Source organism: Falco peregrinus, chromosome 9, assembly GCF_023634155.1.
Source record: "Falco peregrinus isolate bFalPer1 chromosome 9, bFalPer1.pri, whole genome shotgun sequence".
NCBI classification, from domain to species: Eukaryota; Metazoa; Chordata; class Aves; order Falconiformes; family Falconidae; genus Falco; species Falco peregrinus.
The window spans coordinates 8,686,713-8,711,088 of NC_073729.1; the positions used below are offsets into that span (position 1 = coordinate 8,686,713).

A 24,376-nucleotide genomic window follows, 5' to 3' on the forward strand; every position below is an offset into this window, starting at 1 on the left:
TTGCTACTGTAAAGAATTTTTCTCTGAACTATTTATCTTAAAGCATGTCAGAGCAGGCATCAAAAGCAGCCATGGCATCGGCAGAGTGCACACTGTGCACACTGTCACTTACTGTGATTGAAAGGACAGTATGTTTTCAAACAACTATACTTGTGTGAAATGTCATCAGATCTGACTGCTTAATCCAGATTAAAAGAAAAAAAAAGAAAAAAAAAAGAAAAGAGGGCTGTTCCATTCAGAGGTGAGACTACACTGATGACATTGTCCAAGAGTAATTTGATTGAGACAGTGGATCATCACAACAGCCAGGAGTGACTAGATTAGTGACAGGGTGCATCTCAGAGTCATCACCATATTGAACGTACAGTATGCAATGCAGCCACCAAGCACGGATGGAAATCAAGGAGAGATGGTTTAGAAATTGCATCTAGCAACAAGCAAGGTTTGCCAGGAGAATTTGTACTTTGCAGATTGCTTTCCCTTTCCCAATGGATGCTACAAAAATTTGAGATTCAGCACTGCACAGGAGCCCAAATCAAAAAGGAGATGGAATCTACAAAGTGGCTTTAAAAATTGCTCATCCTTCAGGAGAATCCTACTAAATTCCAGTAAAAAAAGCAAACTCAAAAGCAAAAAGCATGAAGTTGTGGAAGCTGTTGTTTAGGAAAATTAAAGTGATACAGGAAAAAAAAATGAATATACACAGCAAGGAATAATTTAGGGTTAGCAGAGGGGTGAACTAGAATTTTAGATGACCTATTTTTCTGTTTACAATTTAAATCTAAGGCTCTTACTACTTTTACTAATTAGGGCCAAACTACTGATCACTGCACAAAGTCACTTAAAACCAGCATCAGACTCCTAGTAACACCATGAAAACAGCATTCTGCCTATGTGTGATAAGAAGTCATTTAAATTTGCTCATTTACGAAAGTTCATCTGTTTGGGACCTAACCAGGAAATGTAAGGCATCTTGATAATTCATCACGTTAAGGAGAGTGTGACTCCAGCAGACTTTGTTCTATTCCGCTGCATGTTATCTCCCTGCACATTCCCAGGGCTACACTGTAAAAGATTGCAAGGTGACAGAATATGTTCATACAGCCTCTAAGTGCTACTTCGCAAGGATGCATTGTAGTATGTTACCCTGAGGCAGTAAAGTGTTTAATGATGTTGCTGCATGTCATTAGTTAGTATTCTCTAAGTGGATCTTACAGGAAAGTATTCTAAATTATATATTGAGAAGTTAATACTAGTGAAGAGAAAACATTAAGAGATAGAGATTGCTTTCACAGGTGTCTGTACAGGTGGGTACAGTTTAAAAGTTGGCCAGAACTCCTCATGCCTGGAATCAAGCCTGTAATCCCTAAAATGATCTAGCCCTGCCTCTGCCCAATCCAGATCAGCAAGACTGGAAGAGTACCTTGTCTGCTGGTGTTTGCCTTCTGCTCTTACCTGTAGCCATATACAAATGGACAAAAGAAAGATTTTTTATTTTTTTTTTAACCTTCTGCTTTCCACAGCTTCATATAAGCAAGATATCACACATCATAACTATTCAGTTAAGTAACATTTTTATTAAGTATCCATTAACTTACATCAATGCCATGTTCTCTAATGGTCACAGTAATTTCCTTGCTTCCAGCTATTATCTGTCATACACTTCCCTGCATGCACGCATGTGTGTGTGTCAGAGAGAAAGAGATGGAGGGAAACAGAGAGGAGGAAGAAGGCTGGAAAGTGGGGGTCACTGAATAAAAGTGGAAATGGAGCTGCAGAATTATAGGCACAGCTCACAGTGACACCTAGAGTCAATCCTGCCTAATACTTCCCCATTGTAAATCCTTTCTCTGGCTCTCTATCCCTCCCTCCCCTGTTCTCTAAAAACTTTGTTCATAGCTGCAAATGATGTTTCCATGCTCCAGTTCTACCTCTGGTTTAATTTGGGGTGTGTGTGTGTGTGTGAAACAACCAAAACACAGAAAACCAAAGACACCCCATTTCAGCAAAAATGTCACAGCTGTTTCCAATAAGGCTAGAAAAATCTCTCCAGATTTTTCTCAGAATCTGGAGCACAACCACTTTCTAAAACAAAACGGAACAAACGGAACATTTTTAAGTTTTGGAGAAGAAACACGGAAATTTAGCATAGAGTTAACCCTGAAGCAGACAGACATTTATTAATTTCCTCATAAAAATTCCTCTGAATTTAGCCGTATGTGAAGATTTTTAAAAGTGCCACCTGCATGTGCTAAGCAGGAGTCCTTCAGAATTCAGTTGCTCAAGCATGAAGGCCTCCATGTGCTCCGTGTGAGCACAGAGGCGCCCAAAGGCCTGAGCTCTGAATGACACAGCGCAGGTGCAGTGCACCTCCCCGAGCCCAGAGGACACCCCACGTCCTCACCTCTGCCCTTCTTACTGCTACTGGTGATTCCTATTGGAGATACCTACAAAAGTGGCTTATAAGCAGAATCAAGATTATTTGTGCGTAGATGTACATGATGCCAAATCCTTGCATGGCAGCAAGAAGCCCAGAAATAAAGCTGTTGGGAATATTCTTGATTGTGACTGATAAAAAAATGGAAATAGTGATGTTCAAGTTATTATTCAGAAAAAGAATACAATCAAATATAAATATGAGTGACAGCAAGTAATTTGATCAACTCTCCTGACCACTGAGACATTATTCAGGCCTTAGTGTCTCAGAAAGGCAGTGTCTTTTGTCCCTTTGACTTTGAATGTCTGATTAAGTGAAAGAAATTCATCTAATTAAGATATCCATAGGATCATATTCAGCTTTTTGTGATTTATTGCAGAATTTGAAAGTTAACTTTGTTTTACTATGACTTTTATATATTAAAATTCAGGACCATCTGCACAGACTTTATCCATGCATATTTCAAACTCTGGAAGAGCTCAAGTTTGAATTAGTGCTGATGTGTGGACATTGTTCATCATTAACACACTGTACGTGTGCCCAGAAGAAAGGTCAAGGGATCCTGAAATATAAAAAACTCCCAATTGACACCTGCTACAGAATAATGATATTGTGCCAAGCCAGGTTTAAATACCTGTTTGTGAAATGGGTAGCTAGTAAAAAAAGCAGGGGGGGGGGGGGGCGGAGGGGATGACAGGGTAACTGTCCATCCCATGGTTGGTTACAATTCTGAAAGCTCTACCAAGTAGCACAGTTACAACTTGAAAATGACCAAGTATTTGGTACAAACTCGAAAAATAAATACATGAAGGAATATCCAGCATTCATTACTGTGTAACACCTCAAATTTTGCAGGAATAGTCTGAACAAGGAGTAAAGGAAAAGGGACTATAAATCTGAGTAGAAAATAAGAATTCTACAAATCAACATGTTTTTCCTATAAATGAGTGATACTTAAAACCTCAAATTTTTATTTGAATTAAATCTTGAAAAGTTTGCATGCTAAGCTTATTTTTCTAAGAACCTCTTATGATGTGCCTTGTCTCAGCCCCATAACCTGCAAGTTGGACTTTCTAGACCCATTTGGCTTTAATTATATGCTATTCCACTTAATTCAATCAAATAGTATTTAAGGCCTTACTAGCTGCTGTTAGGAAGAGAAGCTCATGCTAACAGACATCGTTCAGCACAAACCTGTCTTTTTAAATAAAATTTATAAAAGGTCTTGCTCCTTGAATATCATACATAAGAACAGGTCACATCCTGCTCAGCAGTTCAAGATCTCCAAAAGAGTTCTGTACCTCTGCTTCCTCCAGGCTGTACATACAACTGCCCTTCACTTCTTTATAGGCATACTCTACTCTTGTTCCTTTCTGCATCTCGGGCACTGGCACATACAGTTGCAAACACCATATGCCTCAGCTCCTGCATTTGCAGTCTGCTTCAGAGAATGCAGTCAAAGCACCAGAGGCCAGCTCCACTTATCCAGTCTGTCTTGGCTGGCCAATTCCTCTGGCACATACTCCAAAAAATGTAGGCTACTGCTTTTAGTATAAGCACCGATTAACAGTCTTAAGTATTTATATATTCTAGCATAACCATTCTTTTCTGATTATCTAGCTAAGACTTCGCTTTTTTTTTTTTCTTTTTTTAAAAAAAGGAAGCAAATGGTTCCTATGTGAATGCAAGCAATTTTACAAGCAAGCATTTTACATAAGAACATTTTACCAATAACCCGCCCAAATCAATTCTGTGATGGAAACACACAGTTTAAAAATTCCTGCACCTTACCTGCCCAGCCCAGTTGAAAGGTATTGAACTATCAATCTCTGATCACATAAACAAGTGACGATATCCTTATTACTTGCCCATGACATTGAGGTCCCCAAAGAACGTTGCTATCATTTGTGACACAGCCCCAAACACTGCGAGTTTGGTTCAGGGAAAGAAAAAAAAAAATAAAAATTAACAGAGTTTGGGGATCAAGATTCAAATTATATCATCATTATACACATTTCCCACAGCAATACAGCATCTCCCTTTCTGTGAGCTGCACACTATGTGTGTTGACACAAATACTGCATGAACTGAAGACAGGCCAACACCACCCTTCAAAATGGGATGTTTGGTGAAAGAGCAGTACACAGCCAACCACTGCAAAGTTTCACAGTTTTCATTCTCCTGCCAATTCACTGTTTACAAATCACACACACCTAACTCTGGTACCGTGGCCCCAGACAGCACAGACTCTATTACAATGTAATCTATTACAGACTCTAATACAATGTAACTGGCAAAATTCTCCCACTGCACTCCCTCTCAGCAGACAGGACCAATAAAGGCAGCAGGAAGGTGAGGCAGAGTTCAGTGTTCCTCCAAACCTCAGCGTGACTCGATGAGCACTTGTCCTCAGCCACACTAACTGCACTTTGCCCAGGGATCTATGAACAAGATATACCCCAAAGATGCTTCTGTTTTAAAAGATGTGCCTTAAAGCAAGCTGTCTGAAGTAATTAAGTAGTAAACCTCACAGCAGCAATGAACCTTAATTTTCCATTCCGATTCATACCAACTTTATTTTTGGTCTTCTTTCAAACACTTCTTATCTTCCATCTCTAAATATGTCACTCAACAATCTCAACATAACGAAAAAAATTCAGAGGACATAGGCCATAACTGTAGCCTTCGGAGGTGTGTGTTACAAGGAACTTAACCAGTCCTTTTGGACTGGACACAAAAAAGGCAATGTCGAGCGTCACACAGATCCTGCTACTGGAGCTTGAAATATCTGCATGTTTACCATGTTGTATTCCATGATGAAGTCCTACCGGACACTCTAAGGCCATTCACAGGGGCTGAAGGAGGATCTGAGTACTTGGGCTGATATTAAAGACTACAACAAGGTACAAATTAGCATGTTATTTTCATTTCTTGCATTATAGCCCCTAGTAGGCACACAAGTAGGGCTCCAAAAATGTCCCACTTCCATATAAACTTCATGTTTGCAAGTTTTGAACACTTGAGGTTAACATTTCTAGCCAGGGAAGCTCATTGAAACATCCGTCCCATTCCTGTGCAACAGTGAAATGTCAGGAAAGGTGGAGCATCAAACATTATCCTCCAATCTCTGACCCTGCTATAAAGGGCTGGAGTTCAACTGGACATCCTTTGATTTTTGACCAATTAAACTGCAAACCTGCAGGGATTCAAAATGTGTGCAACTGCCAGATGTGGGATCTAGGGAGAGCATGCTGTTCAGGTGAACATTCTGACCACAGGTTTACTTCTTTCCCTTTGAAGTAGGCTGTCATCCATTTGGATAGAAAATGAAGTGTGAAATACAGAGGCTTTACAACATGTAATGACTGCGACAATTTAGTTAAAGCTGATTTTCAGAAGCCAAGAGCTGAGTTTCAAATTAAACTGCTTATCAGTGGCCACCATGACAGAATGCATATTTAGGAAATTATTTATTCCAACGTGATATAATTAATTGTAATATGTTCTTTAAGTTCTGCATGGTATTCTAGGCACTGGACAAATAACATATGAAGTTAGAACTCAAGCCATATGGAAGCCTATTCATGCATGTTGTTCTGGGTGTTCATTTAGCAGGTTCCCAATGAGAAAAAAAACTAGATTTGATCAAATATTTTGAATTGCCTAAATTTTGGTAAGAAAATAATTTATTGCTCTTTAACTAGTTTTGAGAATGGCAAACTTCTTTTTTTTTAAGTCTGTTTCCTTTCAAAATAAAACTATATTATTGTCATGTCTGACCAGTTCTGCTCCTTGGTTGCAGTATATTTGTTGGCTTTTTGACATCCTTGCTGAACCTCCATGTTTTTGATAAAGAAATAATGAATTGCATGCATGTGTATCTTCACATACAATTTAATACTGCCCTCTGATATCTTCCCAGAGAGATAGAACTTGCAAGAATTTATGTGAAAAGGAAAAAGTCTTTAGCTTCACTTATCACTCGCTGAAGCTGAAACACAGGGCTGAAAAGACCCAATTCCACGTGAGATACCCACCAGGTAACTGGTCATCTAAGTTGCAAAAAGAGACCAGAATTTCTGTAATAATTGTGCCACAGCTGGCAGTGCCAGCCTGAGATGTACCTGTTCTCCTATCTCAGTACAGTAGTGAGAAGCTGAAAGGACTGGAATCCTTCAGCACAAGGAAGGTCTTCAAGCTTCATTCGACTGAATGAAGCTGACCCGTAAGTCTGCTGCAGTTCATGATGGGAGGGGTAACTGCTTCCCCAACTCAGCTACAGTGTCCATGTTCATCCACAATTACAGTTAATCTTGAGAATGATGAGACATAACCTGAAGCTTTTTGGCAACAAACCCTTGATCCGAGTAAAGGCTGAGAGCCCCATTGCAGCAACTGGACAGCTGCTGTGCAGCAACAGCATGCCTGTCCACCACATTGATCTACATTTCCCAAAGGATCCCACAGGACTTCGCTCATGGGAGAGAACTGTAAAAAACATTTCTATTACAGCCAGGCCAATGTAGGAAACTTCGTGGCAGAAAGGAAGACTACTCTGTTCAACTGAAATTGCTGATTACAAGTCACCCGTGTGACTTGTATTACGTATTACGAGGACACCTAAGCTCAGTGTCTAAAAAGTAGTTACATAAATATAAAAATTTAGTATGGTGAAGAAGTTTCTTTCTCTCTCACCACCCATCTAAAAGATTAATCAGATCAATCATGGCACATTTCTTTACAGAATTCTATGACTTAAGTGCTACAGACATTAGCAACACTTCAATCTCCTGTCTCTGATCCTGAAAACATCATCTGTTAGGTTTTTGGCAATGCTAGAAGGAAAACCAAGCTGCTTAAAAAAAACGCAGGGAACATTTCAGGAGATACCAGTGTCCATTTTTCATGTGCTCTCCCTACCTCTCTGCAAAAATTTACGTGAGTCAAAATTATGGAAAACTGGTGTGGTTGGTGGCACTTTGTAAAACCTTATTCACCACTAAAAAGCAAGCAGGGAAAGAAGGCTGCTAAGCACTATACTGATAAACTTATCTCCTGCTTTCAGTAAAGATATATGAAGATGCTACATGTTAAAACACTACTGTACTACCATGGAATATGCATGTGGAATTAAACAGGAGAAGAAAAGCCCACAATTTTATGAAAAAGCGCAAAGACAATGGCCTCACCCTACTTTGAGTGCTAGTGGTTCTGGGGGTAAAAAAAAAAAAAAAAAAAAGCTCTTGAAATACAGATTATTTCTCATTTGCATTTGCCATTAATGGATATTTCCTACAAGGTCCAATTAAGAAAAATATTTCTTTTCTACAAGGCAAATTTATCAAAAATTCAAATAAACTCTTTGATGCATTTTCTGCATAAACTGATCATGAATAAACATAATCCTGTTGCTCTAAGAACAGATGTCATCCTGTAGCTCCCTGCCCCCGACAGCTCTGCTCTCCAATCACAAAGGAGAAGGAAATTGTTTGGCCGAGTTTACAGAATGAACCATAAATCATATGCATCTTTGCCAAAGCAAACTCATGTTTCTTTTATGAAACAATTGCTCCTAAAAGAACTTATATTCATTTTTTATATATGCATTTTTTATAAAATACATAAGGAAAGTAGAACATACTGTTCTGTTTCTCCTTTAGAAATGCTTGGTATTTTTCCATTCTGGTTGAGAAAGCAAACATTTGCATTTTCACGTGGCTTTCCGAAGCTAGTTGCATGGACCTAGCTGCAGTATTTTGAGGGATTCAGAGAACATTAAAATTGCTTTGGAATATTTGAGTCACCATTATTCACAAAAGTGAATTCACATAAAGTGAAACTAGGAAACAATAGGGACTTTTGTTGAAGTCAGATGCTGTAAATATGAATGAAGGAAGACTTGTGCATCTTCATAGATCGGGAAGATTTCAAAGCCAGATTCTTTCTCAGGAGTTTTTTTTAAAAAGAAGAAAAAAAAATCAACAACCAAAAAAAAAAAGCTAAATACTATACAGAAAATAAACAGAGCCTAGGTGTTCCAGAAGTACATGTGCAGCAATGCCATTCTGACAAGTTGAGGCACCTCTCTCTCTTCCCAGAGAGTATTCCAGCTTTCAGAGAAAAATCTGACCTGAAAGGATTGTCATGAGCCAGAGCTGCCCACAGAAAGGTGTGGGGAACACAGCTGGGCACAGGCAGCTCTGCTGAGCATTGGGGGGGGAAGGGGGAACTGCGGCATGAAGAAGGCTCCACGCTTGTCTGCATTGCTCCATCATATCTCCCACTTACCCAGCTCCTCAGGCTGCTCAGTGAGCTGCAACACTCGAGAAAACCGTGCTGTCCTCGGGCTCTGAGTAGAGGAAAAGAGCACGTATCTGCAAAAGAGGTGTATCATCACTGCTGTATGTGACAGTCAGTCACTTCAGTGCAGCTTTCTAACCTTCTAGAAGAGCACAAGTGCTCAGCCATGCTCTGGCTACACTACTCACATCTAGAACATGTCATTCAGACTGTCTTGGTTCACAGAAGAGTGAGTGCCTAGCTAAAACCATGGCTTTTGAGTGTGATCAGCCATCAAGGGGCCATGAGAGTACTCTTCTAGGGTACATGGAAGGGTCCAGGTCTCTAATACTGCTTTATTTCCTTTGGGGATGCCTTCTTTGATACAACTTCTCTGCTTTTATTCTTAAAGGACTTCTTGTCATCCTGTCTGGTCTGATTCTGGAGTGGACACTGAGATGTAATAAGCACAAGACCCTGCTCTTTCACATCCACTACTCTCACGTTAAAAAACAGAGCCTTCTGTAGCAAAGTCAGAGCTGATCTTCATTTTCCATTCTCCACTTTCTGCCCCACACAGTTTTGAAGACTAAGGCTTTTCCCCAGCTATAAGGTGTTTAAAGTTCTTCCTCACATCCCGTCTCTTTTCAAACACTTGCTTTGCTTCCCCAATCTGCACCTTACCTCTGTTCTCTAATCGATTTCTTTATCTTCCTACCTCATCATGCTTATCACTCTTTCTTCCTCTTCTTTGCCTTTCATTTTTATATGACCAACAAATCCCAATCCAGAATAAGAACCTCAGTGTGCTCAGTACTGTGCCATCACCATGAAAGAGCCCTCTCTGTTGTGAGCAGTACGATGCTTTTCCTTGGTTTCCTTATCCTTCATATCCTATGCTGCAACACATCGTGACAGCTATCTACCACCTCCCACTCATTAGGATTAAAATCTCTTCTACAGCAAGAACACATTTCAGTTCCAATGGGTATTAAAACCAAGTGCCTTGTTGCAGGCTGTGTCCTTTCTGCAAAGCAACAAAATTTATGACAATGACAACACAAGAGCCTAATGCCAGATACCTTGAGATCACTCTACTGTGCCTTGTACTTGTTTAACACACCCCAAATGAAAGGCACTATTTATTACACATTTTTGCTTAATTGATGTTTTCAGATGAGACAATGGACACTGGAAACAACAACTTTTGGCTGGAAAAAGTCATATTATTTTCTGATAACACAGCATATAATGCATGTCATTCAGAGGATGAACAATTTCTTCCATTCAGAGTTTTCATCTGCTTGCTTGTCGTACAAAGTATATGCATTACCCGATTAAATAACTCATAGACCCATAAATCGTTAACCATGTGTACAGTACATAATTCAGTGATCTGCGAACTGTGTTACAATACACTATTTCAAAGCTTTTCTCAAGTTAAAAAAAAAACCCAAACCAAACAGAACAAAAAAAACCCAAAAAAACCAAACAACAACACACCAAAAACCACCAAAAAACCTGCAAAGCTTTGTTCACCAAACACTGTGCCAGTGACCTTTCTCTCTAGTTTCCATGGCATTTTTGTTCAGTTAACTGCTCAAAACATTTTAATGCTATATTCAACCCCTACAAAGTCAAACCGACGCATGACAATCCATCAAAATCAGCCTGATAACAGAAAGCACATTCCAATTCCAGAATTATTGTTGTCTGATTCTAAATGACAGGGTATGAAACAAAAAGAGCAGAGAGCTTGATTTTCCAAAGAAAAATTAAGCCCAAAGAATGATAAGAGAAAAATCCTTTAGAGAAATGATATGAAATTTAACACGATGAGAACATACGCAACAAGACAATTGTCACATATACAAACTTCAGTCAAATAAAAAGGTTTCTCAATGTGTGTATAACTGAGGACTCCCTAAACCAGAAATTATTAAATTGTTTTCTGACAATTAAAGCAAGGATGTCTTTATTCCATTAGGTCTAGATGCAAACTCTTTCCCCAGGGTCCATCTCAAATCTAAGGATTAAGTATGTAGTAATGAAATGTTTCAATTATCTACATTCATAACACCTCTTACTAATTAAAATTTATAATTCAGAAGAAAAACAAATCAAATTGTAAGACAGCCTGCTTCATGTAAAAACCTTGGTTACCATTGTTAGTCAGCAGAGGAGTTAGTAAAACAGGCAACCTAAAAATAGGTACTGACGAATTAAAAAGAAGAAATCCTCCAAGTTCTTTGAAATGAGTGAAATAGAAGTATTGCTTAGAACTATTTAGGTATGTCACTGTCATAGCATTTTGCCAACTCATGTAGGTAGACACGTTGACAACACACTTCACCCACCCCACCCCCTCTCTCTCCACCCACCCCCCATCCACCCCCTTTCCCCTGCAAGGACCAGACTGTCATTTTGGTAAGCCAGCTCGTGGAGCGGACAATGCCATCCCAGCCAAGCATTCTGCAGTTCTCACCAGGCTCTTAGGAAGCTTTCTGCCTCCTAGAATCACAAATCTCCCAATCTGATTCCCTATCTCCTGGTAACAGTGGAGAATGAAAGATCACACTCACACAGGAAGATATGGTTCCAAAGTACCAAACATGCATCCACGGAAAGGTCTAAAAATCTTGGCAGTGATTTAAAGAAAATGTTTAAAAGAAGATGTAAACACAGCAAGCAATTGTGATTTCATCATTTGTGCCTTGATGGGTAAATGTTTCAAGATTAAACATGTCTAAAGGTGCTTGATTCTGAACAATTGCACTGCAGTCCTCATGAGGACTTGACACATATGCAAATGTTCTCCAGTTTAAGTTACTTTGGAAATAGTACAAGAACCTATTTTCTGATTTCTGAACTTTCTTTGTGATTCAAGCTGGAAAAGGAGTTGCAGGGGATGCGAGCTTGAGATGCACTATTTTCCAAACCATTTCCCTGTATCATTAGGAAAAAATATTTGGTTCCATCCACCCTCAGTGACCAAACCACTAACTTAGCCACTCATTTGTCACTTTAGACATGTCAACTCCCTGCCACCCAGACACATTCCTTCCTACTTGCCTTTTCCTTTACCCTACAGCAACGTTCAAGCAGCTCCCCTTCAGCACCATGGAAATTTAAAACTCTTTATGTTTGTCTGACCTCTGTCTTATAGCACCACCTGTGGCATTTTCTCTCTGCCAACAGAAGCAGTATTAAAGTCCCTCTGCTTGGCTGTCCTCCTCCTTCCTCTCCTCCTCCACATCTCTCTTCAGGATCTTATTCTGCCACAAAAGCTGTAAGGAATTATCCGGTTGTTACTGGATAGACATACTGGGAGATGGGGAACGGTGGGACTCATACCTAGCCATAGATATGAACTAAGGTATCATTCTCATGTTGTTTAGCCAGAGGGCCTTACCCTGACAGACACACATGCAGAGCAACATAACAAATGCTGCTCATGCAGGAACACCTTTACCTTTTGATGCACCTAAGTGACAACAGAGTAAGCAAAAAACAATATGCAAAAGAAACTCTTGCACTAAATTCAGCAACAGCAGCTTTTTAGATTAAAGCACTGTCTTTGTACACAGATAACAGTGCCCAGCAGTTCTGACGTACAATCAAACAATAATATAACTGACGAAGTCAATCAGAATTTGGAAAAGACACGTGCCAGTGCTCCTCCATGAGGGCCTGTTTTAATGTCTAGACCCCAATGCACTCGTGCATTGCAGTGAATTTCCTACAGGCAATGCTCTTCTGCCTGCTGAGACAGACATCAGCTCATTTCTGAAAAGGGCTAAACCAGCAGTCCTTCTGGCAACAGAATTAGCTAATGCCCAAGGTGGGCTCTGGCACCCTCAGAGCTATTGTTCAGTATTGAAATGCTACTGTGCTTCTACCCATAGGAAAATCTGTCCAGTGCAAAAACATTTGCACATTTTGACTACAGAAGGCAGCATCTGAATCCAGGGCGTATTCTATAAAGGAAAATAAAGGAGAATTGACATGAAATACTCAATTCTCACATTTGTTCCTAAGGCTAAACAATAACTTTTGTTTTCAAAAATCTCTACTCTCTCCTTACTTTGGAGTTGTAGCACTTGTCCAAAGTAATAAAGGAAAACACACCATGATAAGTCTGTAGGCTGCTCCAATACACAGATCTTATTCCACTGCATATTTTTCAGGCTTAATACTTTTCTAAAATGATATAAATTAAAGGCTCTCTCTTTCAATTAAAATTAGAAACCAGTCAACCAATATCATACATACACACATATATATTTAAATCATCATGGAAAATTATCACAGTACCTGGATGCATTTTACACAACGTACCTCTAATCTAAATCACCACAAAAACTGCTCCATGCTCCTCCTAGCTATTGAAACAGCTATAGAAGTACCCTGAAAAGGGTAGCCAGGATACCGATTGCCAAGTGAAATTCCTGTGCCTGCCGTTAGTGGAAGCCTTGAACAAAGAGGTGCATTTAACACTGCTTCCTAAACTTTGCCAGATTCAGGCTCAGACAGATTTCTGGCAGGAGCGAGATCCCGAGCCAGGAGCCTGTCGCTGAGAATGACCTGCCCCCTCGTTCCCACGAGCTCCTCCCTTGAGACAGATGCAAGGGACGTGAAAACCCAGTCATTAACGGGGAACAGAGCGTGGGCTCAGAGCAACCCTCATGCTCAGGGTGAACAACAACCAGGCTCATTGCACTGAACAACAACCTTCATGGAAAATCCTACAGGATTTAAAGAGTGACACCACAAATTGGGTTCCACACAATACAACAGGCTTCTAAAAAATGTCTTCCAAGATCTGCATAATTTAATAAAAAAGGATGACCTTTCTCTAGGAATTTTTTATCCTGTCCTGTGGAGCTCTAGCAGACACACAATTCTGGTTCACGTTTTTAGGAAGATTTCAAAACCTTATACAAAAGCTATCATTTTTTTTTTTCAACTGTATGTGACTTTGCCAGGGAAATCAAGTTTCATTTTATGTAGTCAAAAGAAAAAAAAAATGCCATTGGCAAAAGAATGTTGCCTGTTCTCTGAGAGGGTAAGTTAGAGCTGATCCTTAACATAGGTGGCCCCCAGAGCTGGTGCGGTACCTGCTGGAACTCTGATGGGCCATATGTGACATTGTACAATTGCAGCTTTAGCTTACAAGTATCAAACTTTCAACATAAATTAAAACACATAAATTAAAGCACAGCATGCTTTCCATCTCTTATCAACTCCTTAGTACTATATACCAATGCACTTCTAGCTTTGAATCTGTATGTTTTGCTCCACATGAATAAGTTTCTGAGCACTCATTACATTGAAAACCATAAAAATCCGATTTTATCCTGACGCCTGAACAAACATTTGAATTCCTGAAATTTCAGCCACAGATTCAAATAAAATCATCGCAAAGCAAAAAGAAATCGTAAAACAGAAGGAAAAAACACAGTTGCGGCTCATTCCATAGACAGTACGTATCCTGTAACAGATGACACGCTGCAAATACATTGTACACATCTTGTGTAGAGCTATTTCATCTTTGCATGCACTTGAAAAGAAATGGATGATGAAATCCTAAATTATACTGCATGAGTGGGGTTCAAATATTAGTTACACTGATATTTCAGAACTTGTAGCCAATGTAACTTATACCACCATTAAAACACAGAACTGCATTCTGGTGGGCATTTTCCAATGATAAATGTTTTAAAAGATCGTTAAGAAAAAAAAATGTATATTTAAATTTTTAATAAATATGCAAAATGTTTAGCTACAACACTGCTAGTTCCAATTTCTGAATAAAATTGCAAAATGTATGTATTATACCTCAGGCCTTCAATGCCAATGATTATAAGATATATAATTTCTGGTAACATATTTTGCAGTGAGGGTTTTTTTTCTTCTTTTAACCAAAAAAAAAAAATCTAAATGGATACAGGGAGAAAAAAAAATGCTACAGTATTTCGCAAACTTCTCAAAATAGAAATGTCTCTTCTGTAAACAAAACCAGAACTGACATGTAATACAACAGATTCATATAAAAAGATATTCCTACCTGGCGTTTTGACTCTATTTATAGAGAAACAAAATCAAAGAAATTTGAGTTAAATCTTCTAATCCATAGGACCGACATGAATACTACATGATGCAACTATAATTTTACTAGAGGGTAAGTAATGATACTCTAGCATGTCTATGATCGTCCTAATAGATGACTGTGGTGCATTATGAATGTGAAGTGTCTGTGGTGTGCTGTGACTACAGATTGACTATTATCTGTTGTGATTCTGATGCGACTGCAAAGGTACTGCAAAGCTCTGAGTCTTTGATGTGACTTTATTGCCGTAGCTGTGGCATTGCTACGATGTCACATGCAGTCTTCTGCATTATTTTGGCATTTATATATACATGTACAGTGTGAAGGCACAGTTTCAGACTTTAAGCGATCCTGGTGAATTTTAGAGGTTTGGTAACCATATAAAACCATTACATCCTTTTTATTCTGTAAATATTTTATGAAGGATTTTCAAAGAATGTAAGAAATTAATATGCCTAAAAAGGCTGGGGTTTGTCATCCAGACTTTCACAAATATTTAAATGTGCAAAAATGCTAACACATGGGGTTATCTTTTAAAATATAAAAAAGGTCTTCCATTTAGCAGCAGTGCAAGCTGTGGTTAGTAAAATATATTTACCCTCCAATTTAATGCGTGTTCTCTGAGAATGCAGGTATCACAGTCACATTTGCAGGGACTAGTACTTCTAAAGGGGGTTAGATCATCTGAAAAGTATGATGCATATTAAAACACAGTATTTTAAAAAACATGATAATGTTTAGTTTAGCTCAGTTCTAACATTTGGAGGGGAGGAAGGGAGGGAGCTGAGCAAAACTTAAAGCATCTAATAATGTTACTAACAAAACAGAGGCTCCGTTCTTCTGCACAACCATATCAATTTTTATATTAAAATCTATTCTTGTGGCTTCTTCTGCAAGATTTTCAAGTTATGTAAAGTTTTCAATTTTTAATGGCAAAAGCCCATGAAACTAGAGGTCAGAAGTGACTTTACTGAATATAAACATCTGTGGGATTAATCTTCAGGAAATAATTATTTGCTTTCACAAAAACGGAAGACAGATACTTTTAAAAAGAAACAAGATTTTTCCAATGAAAAATTTCCAACTGGCATAGGAGAAAACATGACAAGATAAGCTAAACTAATGGGTTTGCAACATCTAGATAAAGAATTTTCTACACAAATTTATCCTGTAGGATCTGTGATTCTCAATTTTAGTGCAGCACAAGAAACAACGTGGTAATTGTCAACTTGGGAAGATTCAGTACATAACATATAAACACTCGGAGGTCACTTTTACAGCTAATGTAAACTAGCACAAATGTAAAATCACAGTGTTCTGAATTCAGTGCGCACATAAAACAGGAAATAAAATAACTTATGCCAATGTACAATGCCTGAAATCTGTTCCTTAAACTTCACATGTATTCCATAAAATACAGATTACATCAAATTTAAAAAAAAAATTATATTGTAGTTTATACCTTAGAAGCGACGCAAAGGAAGCATTGGCAGGCTGGGATCGCTGTCACAGTTGGACTCCACTAAAGGCAGGACTGAAGGACACCAGCACCATGAAATGCCAAACCTGAGCTGACTGCCATCTGTCCAGTTCTCAGCTCTTTGCATGTGCTTCATCCCAAACAGCCCCTAACCCAAAGTATGCCATGCTCTCTCTCAATACTGCACTAAGAAACTATTTTTTAAAAATTCTTCCATGCCAGATAGGTCTTGGCTGCTACAATGCAGTTCTACCAAAAAAAATATAACCCAAAAACCAAAACACCAAACCAACAAACCAAACAAAAATAAACCATCACAACAAATCTCGTTTCACAAGAATTAACCATGAAAACCATTCTGCCTAATTTTGCAGTGAAATCCCAGTTCAAAGAGCAGTAAACACCTCCACTCAAAAGTACGGACCCATGAAAACGTTGCCTGGATATATACAAAGCCTCTGCTTATAGCTGTATATTATAATCAGATATTTGAAAACCAGTGTTCTGAGAAGGAGTAGTAAGTAGTCTGGTAGCAAAATGGGAAAGTTAAGAAATATGCAGAACTTGGCAAACATAGCACATGCTCCCCTAGAAGCACACAGAAAATCTCCTATTTACTGCAGTGAGATACAATATTTTTAGGGTGTTAGAAAGAAAACTTGAAGAATTCTCGTTAAAGAGACCCACTGCCAATTCTTCATTGGTTGCCTTTTTTGTTTTTCTGAAAATACACATTTTTTAAACCCTAAGGTGAAATGTTTAACTTCAAGTCCTTTGCCTCCAAAAAAAAAAAAAAAAGTCTTGATCTCAGTTCCTCCTGTTGGCATTATCCTACTGCACAGACACAATTAAACACTCATTGCAGACAGGACCAGGGTACCTTAGGTTCCCACATGCAACCTCCCCAGCAGGTTGCAGTCACCCATCCCATGCACATGCTCACCTGTTGTTGCCATCTAACACAAGAGTTTGCCAGTGGATGGCCTTGTCCAGAACAGCCAGCATAGCAGACTGGTGAGAAGGGAGTTTGCCTTGCTGGTGGGTACCCCGGAGGTGAGGACCCTACCCCAAACCACTTGAGGGAGAGACTTCTTGACTCTAAAGCAAACTCCCAAGCCGGTGGGTTTTTGGCTGCACTAGCACAGGGGTCTGCTTGAAAGACAGGAAGCATACGTTAGGAGAGTTTGGTTTTGTCACAACACAAGAAAAGACCCAAATTCCTGGAAAATTTCCTGCAGGCTTGGAAAAGTTTTCCCCCAGAAGCCACAGAACTGTACAACTAAATACAAAATTGCAGCTCACTATACAGAAAGCGTGCACCACCCCTTCTTTTGATTTTATTGCTCCACATCAAAGACAATATTTTGGGCATATCTATTTTACATATTTACATTCCTGAAATAAAATATCTGCTTAACACGCTATTCAAACTCTAGGGGACAAATTCTACTTTAACAGATACCTACACCACTGTGGAGAAGTTAGTGGTTAGAAATGTTGGAAAAATGGGACACACTTCCCAGGATTATTTTTCTGAGCTGGTTCTCTTCTGTTTTCTCACTCTCTCAGATGCTTTCCTCCCCACCACCCCTTATATAAGTCTGTGCCCCAATTTAAAATTCCATTTGCTGCATTCATTGAGAAAGTTGTTACCTTTGACAAATGATATTACCTAGCTTTGCTTAGAGATTAAGTGGTCTTCCCAAAAGCCTGGTCACTAGCCGTTCTTTCCAAGCTCATCTGGATTTTAGATGTAGCATGCAGAAGTTTGGTTGGATTCATAGTAAGTGATTCTGCTGTACTTACAGTTCTGTGCCTATGACTTTGTATAATGGTACCTTACCTTACCTGGGATAACAATTCTACTAAATGTGTTTCATTTTTTATCAAACCTGGGCTTTTTTAATATGAGATATAAAACTTTGATATTCCTATTACATCCCGCGAGGGAAAAGAAACACCATTTGCTATAATCAGGGGAAATGTTTTATTGCCTAAGACATGCATTTATCTCCCTCACAAACAGGAGTCATAAAAAGAACATACAACTGGTTAAATGTTACTTGATGTACCTTCGGTCCCAATTGGTTTGATTTAGGTCCTGCAGTGTCTTGTGGAATTAAATCTAGGCATGAACACAGGTTAATGCTTTTTCTTTCCTTTTAGCAGAACCCTATCAGTCTGGCCCACACCCCAAGAGCTTTGCAGACTAACCTGCAAGCAGCACTGTGGGTCTCTCCTTTACTTCTCCTTCCCAATGCTCCACCAATTCACAGCTGACTAATTAATTATAAAGCTCTGTTCTTACAGCTCTTATATAAATCTCTGTCCTTGTTGCCATCCTGCAGATCTATTCAGTGATCACACTCTTACTTAAATCATATAAGAAAGACCGGTCCATCCCTTTCATCTGAAAGGCTGTTAAGGAGGCACAAATTCTAAAGCTTTTTGTAATGAACTGTTCTTTCTTGAAGACAGTTTACCATCAAGCAACCTTCCAGGTCTCATGAAGGGCTACACTGCACAAACCGAGATGACAGTTGTCAGAAGGGAAGGCCAGTCCTTTCCTGAATAGAAAGAAGAATAGACTTGTCTTTTCACTTCTGTCCTTTCTCCATTGTACTTCCAAGGCACAACTGGAGCTCCTACAGCAACAGGTATTTTTCTTTGCTAAGATTCATTGTTGGACGCTCACTGGTATTCTGAGTTCCTAATTCTAAACCCACTTCTCTCTTTTATAAATGTGCACATTATTTGTATCTAAAGGGCCTTCTTTGTAAAGGCTGCAGTTTTCAGAAACTTGATTCCACTTTCTTCCAGGGCCTTCTGTCTTCCTCTCCTCCTCCTCTCTGCCACAAGCTTCTCTTAAAGAAATCTCTCATGTGTGCTGCTATTCAAAAATAAAATCAGGTAATTGATCTTTTCTGTCCCAGCTTCCATCTCATTCTCCATTTCCCTGTATTCTATCACATGTTTCATTGTGTTATATGGTTATCTGAACAGCCGCTGTTTAACTGCATATATTGAAAATACCAGAACAAATAAATATATTCAACACTATGTTTCATCGTGATATTTGACAGGAAACATAAGAAATTTGTGAAAGTGAATATTTCCAAGCTTTTCAAGTCTAATTTACTTGGACTTCCACACAGAAAAAGATGGACTGAAATTTGAATGACATATTTTCTAAAAAGCTCCAAATGTAAAACAAAAGCAAAACCAAAGGTTCTTCTACAGTAGCCACTGTGGATCAGACAGGAATTGTAGGGTTTCCAGTCCCCGTTTTTAATTCTTTCCTCTGTACCAGAGACTGCTTTTTAGAGATTTAAACATAGGTATCGATGCTTGTCCCTTTGAAGCTAAGGGTTCATGTCTCCTTTAGCTAAAATACATGCTGTCCATAGGTTTTCATGCTCAAGTTCTATGCGTCAAACTCTGCTACAGCTCATCTAATATCCAGGTTTGAACAATGCAAGTCCTAGTTCATGGAAAGCTGTTCCAGTAAGAGTGATTGATGGACAACGTAAGACAATTTTTGTCTTGATCTCAGAATTCAAGAAAGCAAGTTTGCATGCAAGTATTGCTTAGAATATACAATGTAAGAAATTGATTTTGTCTTAGCTGACAAAAAAAAAAAGATTTTTGTATCACTGTTTTTTGAACAATTTTCCCAAGACAGTCTGCTTCTTTGTTTTTGGAGAATTTTTTTTAAGGGAGATCTTTACCTGAATTTTTTGAGGGTAGTGAACAACAGAGTACCAACCTCTACTCAGATGCAGCTAAGTGTTCTGGATTTCTAGTTGCGCACCCATTCAACAGATTTATGAATTCCCTAATGCACTTTTGTCACTGCTGTATCCTCAGGCCTGTGACGTTTTGGGTGCAAGGAAATTCCAATTCTGCAAAAATTCACACAGTAACAGTTGACATTTTCAGTGATATGTGATCAGGTTTAACTATGACTTCAGGTTGAAATTCAATAAATAATCACACTTCATTACTTTCTTCTTTTCTTCTCCCTTCCTTGATGTGAGGCTTTTTTTGTTTGTTTATTTGGGTCTGGTTGTTTGTTGGTTGGTTGGTTGGGTTTTTTTTGTTATAGATCTGTATTTGAAGTTTAACTGAAGAATATCAAGATGCATCTTCGGCTATCGGGACCTAAGCATACCCAACATCAGTTCTATAATAGCTACTAAAGGCTGGTGCACAATTTTTTGATCAGGTTTATACTTATCCAATTCCAAAGAGAATACATGAAGGAAATCATAATGCAGCAAAAAGAGATAAGTCAGCCAGTCTGAAGACACAGTTTAGAAAAATAATTTTATTCTTTTTTAATTTCTAACTATCACTTATTTCTCTTGAGCCATGTAAGAAGACATTTGCCTGTAGAAAGTGCTGGAGGATGCCCTCTACAAAGCACTTTTTGCCAGTTGCCCTCTCAGGATTTTGTAAAATCTAACCTCTATTCATCTGTCACCATTTCGCCAAGGTTTCTATTACAAGGGAGTACTGAGAACATTCAAGTCACCTACTAAGGTTCTGACACTTAATCAGCATTTAACATTTCATGTGAACAACATTATTTGCACAAACATACCAAGAGTTTAAAGCAGTGGAAAAGTTGAAAAGATACCAAGTTATTTCCTACCTCTGCCTTTGAAAATTCTATTTCTGGTAAGGACACTTGAAAAAAAATAGCTGCAGCTTCTATCCCCTGCCCTCCCAATTAGGAGAGTGAACAAGATTTCACGGCTCTGTAGCATGCTGTCTGGGCTTCCTATGCACTAGATCCATTAGTTGTTTGCTGGGGGAAATAAAATTAGAAGTGTTTTATTATCATTTCCAAATTACTGTGTAACAAATGCTTCAATAATCCTTACAGCACAAAAAAGTCTGTTTTGCCCAACAAGCAACTGACAGCTTTCTAATGCAGTTACATTAAAGTGCTTTCCTGAGTGTGTGAGGCACTTTTTAACTAGCTCCTTAGGGCATTGTTAGATATCATTGCTTACAGCCACTGCGAGCCACTGCGCCGTAATAGCGCTCCCCACTTCCTCCTGATCAGTCAAATACAAGAGGTGACTTTAAACACAAGAAAAAGTCTCAACCAGGCAAGATAACAGATATAAGACTGTCTCTTTATATACAACAGGAGCCCAGAATGAAAGCACAGTCTTCTGGTGAAAGGTGGTTCTCGGGGCACTAGAAGGAAATAAAGAACAACTTCTACGTGCTTTTTCTTAGGTTATGAATTTACAGGTGCTTGCAGTCATTTTAGAATAGGAAAATATTAGTTTGTTTCTTATTTTCTGCTTTAAGCATACAGGAGGCTACTAAATGAGTAAACTTGAAGTAAATCTCAAAGTCATCTTCACTAAAGGAGTAAATCCATTTAATCTAAACATGAAAAAATAGGAATTAGAGGCAACAGAATGCATATTTTTGAAGTAGAGATTACTAAAAATACTTTATATTAGGTATTTAAGAAGCTAACTGTCATGAATTTTACAGCTCTTCCAAGTCAGAATTCATGGAGATCAGATTCAGAAGGTATTAAGTTACCTTCTACAGTCAAAGGCACACAAACAGTTCTTGTTGAATAAATCCTTGATAGCTATCAAAAACTGCATCCAAAGTTCAGATGCTTCTTTGCAACAAGTCATCTTCTCAGCACTGTCAGCTTCTATTGCCCAGCCATACTGGGAGGCTGCTAATACAGCAAATGTGAAACCTCAGCCAGTGTCAGACCGTCTTCAGGACAGATGAGAGACCTATGCAGCTTTCCAGACCCAGATAAGACCAATTAACCAAAACCATTCCAAACTCACATGACTACCAATGAAACATTTCAGTAAAGGAGTGTGGGGGTAAGGCACCCTATTCCTTTTGAACAGACCCTTAAGTTTCCCATCCTGCACGTTCCCTCCTGACAGGGAGGGGATCAGCTGGAATACCCTGGGAAGCCTCTCAGTAAGTGCTGTTTGATACCCAAGTTGGAAGGCTACCTTCTACCACAGTGACACAAGGGATTGACGATGTTGATCCTATTCTGCCTGCTGGATTTTGTTTTGTTGTTGTTTGCGTTTTTTTTTAATTCTTCAAAGTCACAGGAATTGACCTACATTAAGACAAAATTACAAAGATGAATATATGAACTCTTCCCTGACACTCAACTCTCATAAAAATACGGGACAAGAGGAGATATTGCAGATACTAACCAGAGCTAGAAGAACATGTGGTAGCAGAAAAGCAAAATATCAGGCAGTTTTGGAGAGTAAGACTGATATGATTACAATGTGATTGAGTTCTCCACAATGGAGATAGATGACCATTTACTTTCTTCATTTATCTACCCACATCTGCACTTTACATTTCAAGAAGCTGAAACTCTTGCATCATCCCATTTATCTAAGGGACCAAAGGCAGCACACAACCCACATGGAAAAAAAAAAAAAAGTGGCCCTGGGATATATGTTGAGCAGTTTTTCAGTAAATCTTATTTATTTCCTCCAAGTCCTCAATATCTAAAGGTTTTATGTATTCATTATCAGCAACATGTCGAGTAATGTGATAGCTTGACAAGGTTCTTTTGAAGCAGCTTAGTGGGACATACAGTACTTGTGCTGCCTGATAAGAAAACATTCAGAAAGGTCATATACTCTGTTGTATTCCCTATCTCTCTGGGCAGCAGTAGTTTGTGTTTTTCTGAAAACTAAAGTTCGAAAATATGCCTTATAAAAGTGAGTGAGGAGCAGTTTGGCTGCATTAGCACAATGATGATCAGCTGCTATTAATGCTCATGTTACTTTCCCAGAATGGGATATTAAAATAAAAAACCTTGCCAAAAAGTTAATCATGTTGACGAGGCACAATTATGAAATGAGTAGCTGGTTAGCTCAGTGTAACTGTTAGACCTGGGATACAATGGTAATATCCCACTGACGGGCTCCTGGAACAGCACAACAGTCCCCACCTTGCTCCCCACCACATCAACCGCTAAGTGGTGCAGAAAGTCATATCAGATTTAGAACAACATAGACCAAAACATGCACACCAACTGTGCCTGGCTTGCATTTATACAAGTTGCAAGAAGTAACTCCATTTTGAAAGTCTTCTGATGTTGGAGATGTACAGAGCTTGTTCTGTGCCACTTATTGCAGACCAAGGACAGAAATAAATAAAAGGGCGTGGTCAGATTTCACAGAGATCCAGAGATCATTTACTGCTTGAACAGATATTGCCTGGGGACACCTCCGGAGAAAGAAGCTGAGCAGCAATGCTCAAGCCCTTGTATGCCTCAACAACTGGAGATTTATAAAAATGCATTCTGGAGCCTTATTTCTCACAACTTCTTCTTAGCTGCAGTTTCTGTGACTCCAAGGCGAGCTTGACCAGACCAAAGAAATTCTTGCTTTTGGGGTAAATGAACACAGATGACAGCCTGGCTACTTCCGTTATAACACCACCAGTTACAAATAAGCTGCTTTGCACTTATGACTCTACTTTTGGCACATATTGTCTATATGACATTATCAGGGATATGGGGACACATTCAGTTTGCTGTGTAACTTAAAGCACATGTGCTTAGTCACAAAATCTTTATATATAGGCCAACTATAAGTATGAAAAAGAACTATGAAAGGCAATTTCTCTAAGCACTAGTTTCTAGCGGTTGAAAGTCATCTATTTTTGAACATGTTATGCTGCTTATTTTGTTGAACAAATTGAGCTGATCACGTCATCTTTATTGTTATTTTCCTCAGTTACTTGTTTTACCTTGTGCATGCAGAGCTCTTGCAAGTGAGTTTTGCACACAAAAAAATACAAATGTCATTATTGGATGTTATTAGATACAATGTTACCTTCCGATTAACTTCACTGTTAACACTGGCCTGATCCTAAAGCTGGATTACAGTTGGATGCCACAAGCAAAATAGTGAAATGAATAACAGGAGGAAGGAAAAAACCAAACACTATTAGACAAATTTTAATTCTTTAATTCTTTAGAATCATCATTTACATAAACACCTGCTCATACTTAAATCTTTTGAAAGGCAATCATTTC

The 24,376-nt window shown here is 38.8% G+C and overlaps 1 long non-coding RNA gene across 3 annotated transcripts in view; it reads right to left on the minus strand.

Annotated features, from left to right (window-relative positions):
• LOC114010500 (uncharacterized) overlaps positions 1 to 24,376 on the minus strand; it is a 239,419-nt gene that overhangs the window by 132,694 nt on the left and 82,349 nt on the right. For 2 of the 3 annotated variants that reach the window (XR_003551936.2, XR_003551935.2), the window contains exon 1: positions 13,055 to 13,166. The exons of the other annotated variant lie outside the window; for it this stretch is intronic. This is a non-coding gene — a long non-coding RNA (uncharacterized LOC114010500). Of the gene's footprint in view, positions 1 to 13,054; positions 13,167 to 24,376 lie in introns of those variants that run through there. 3 annotated transcript variants of the gene reach the window in all.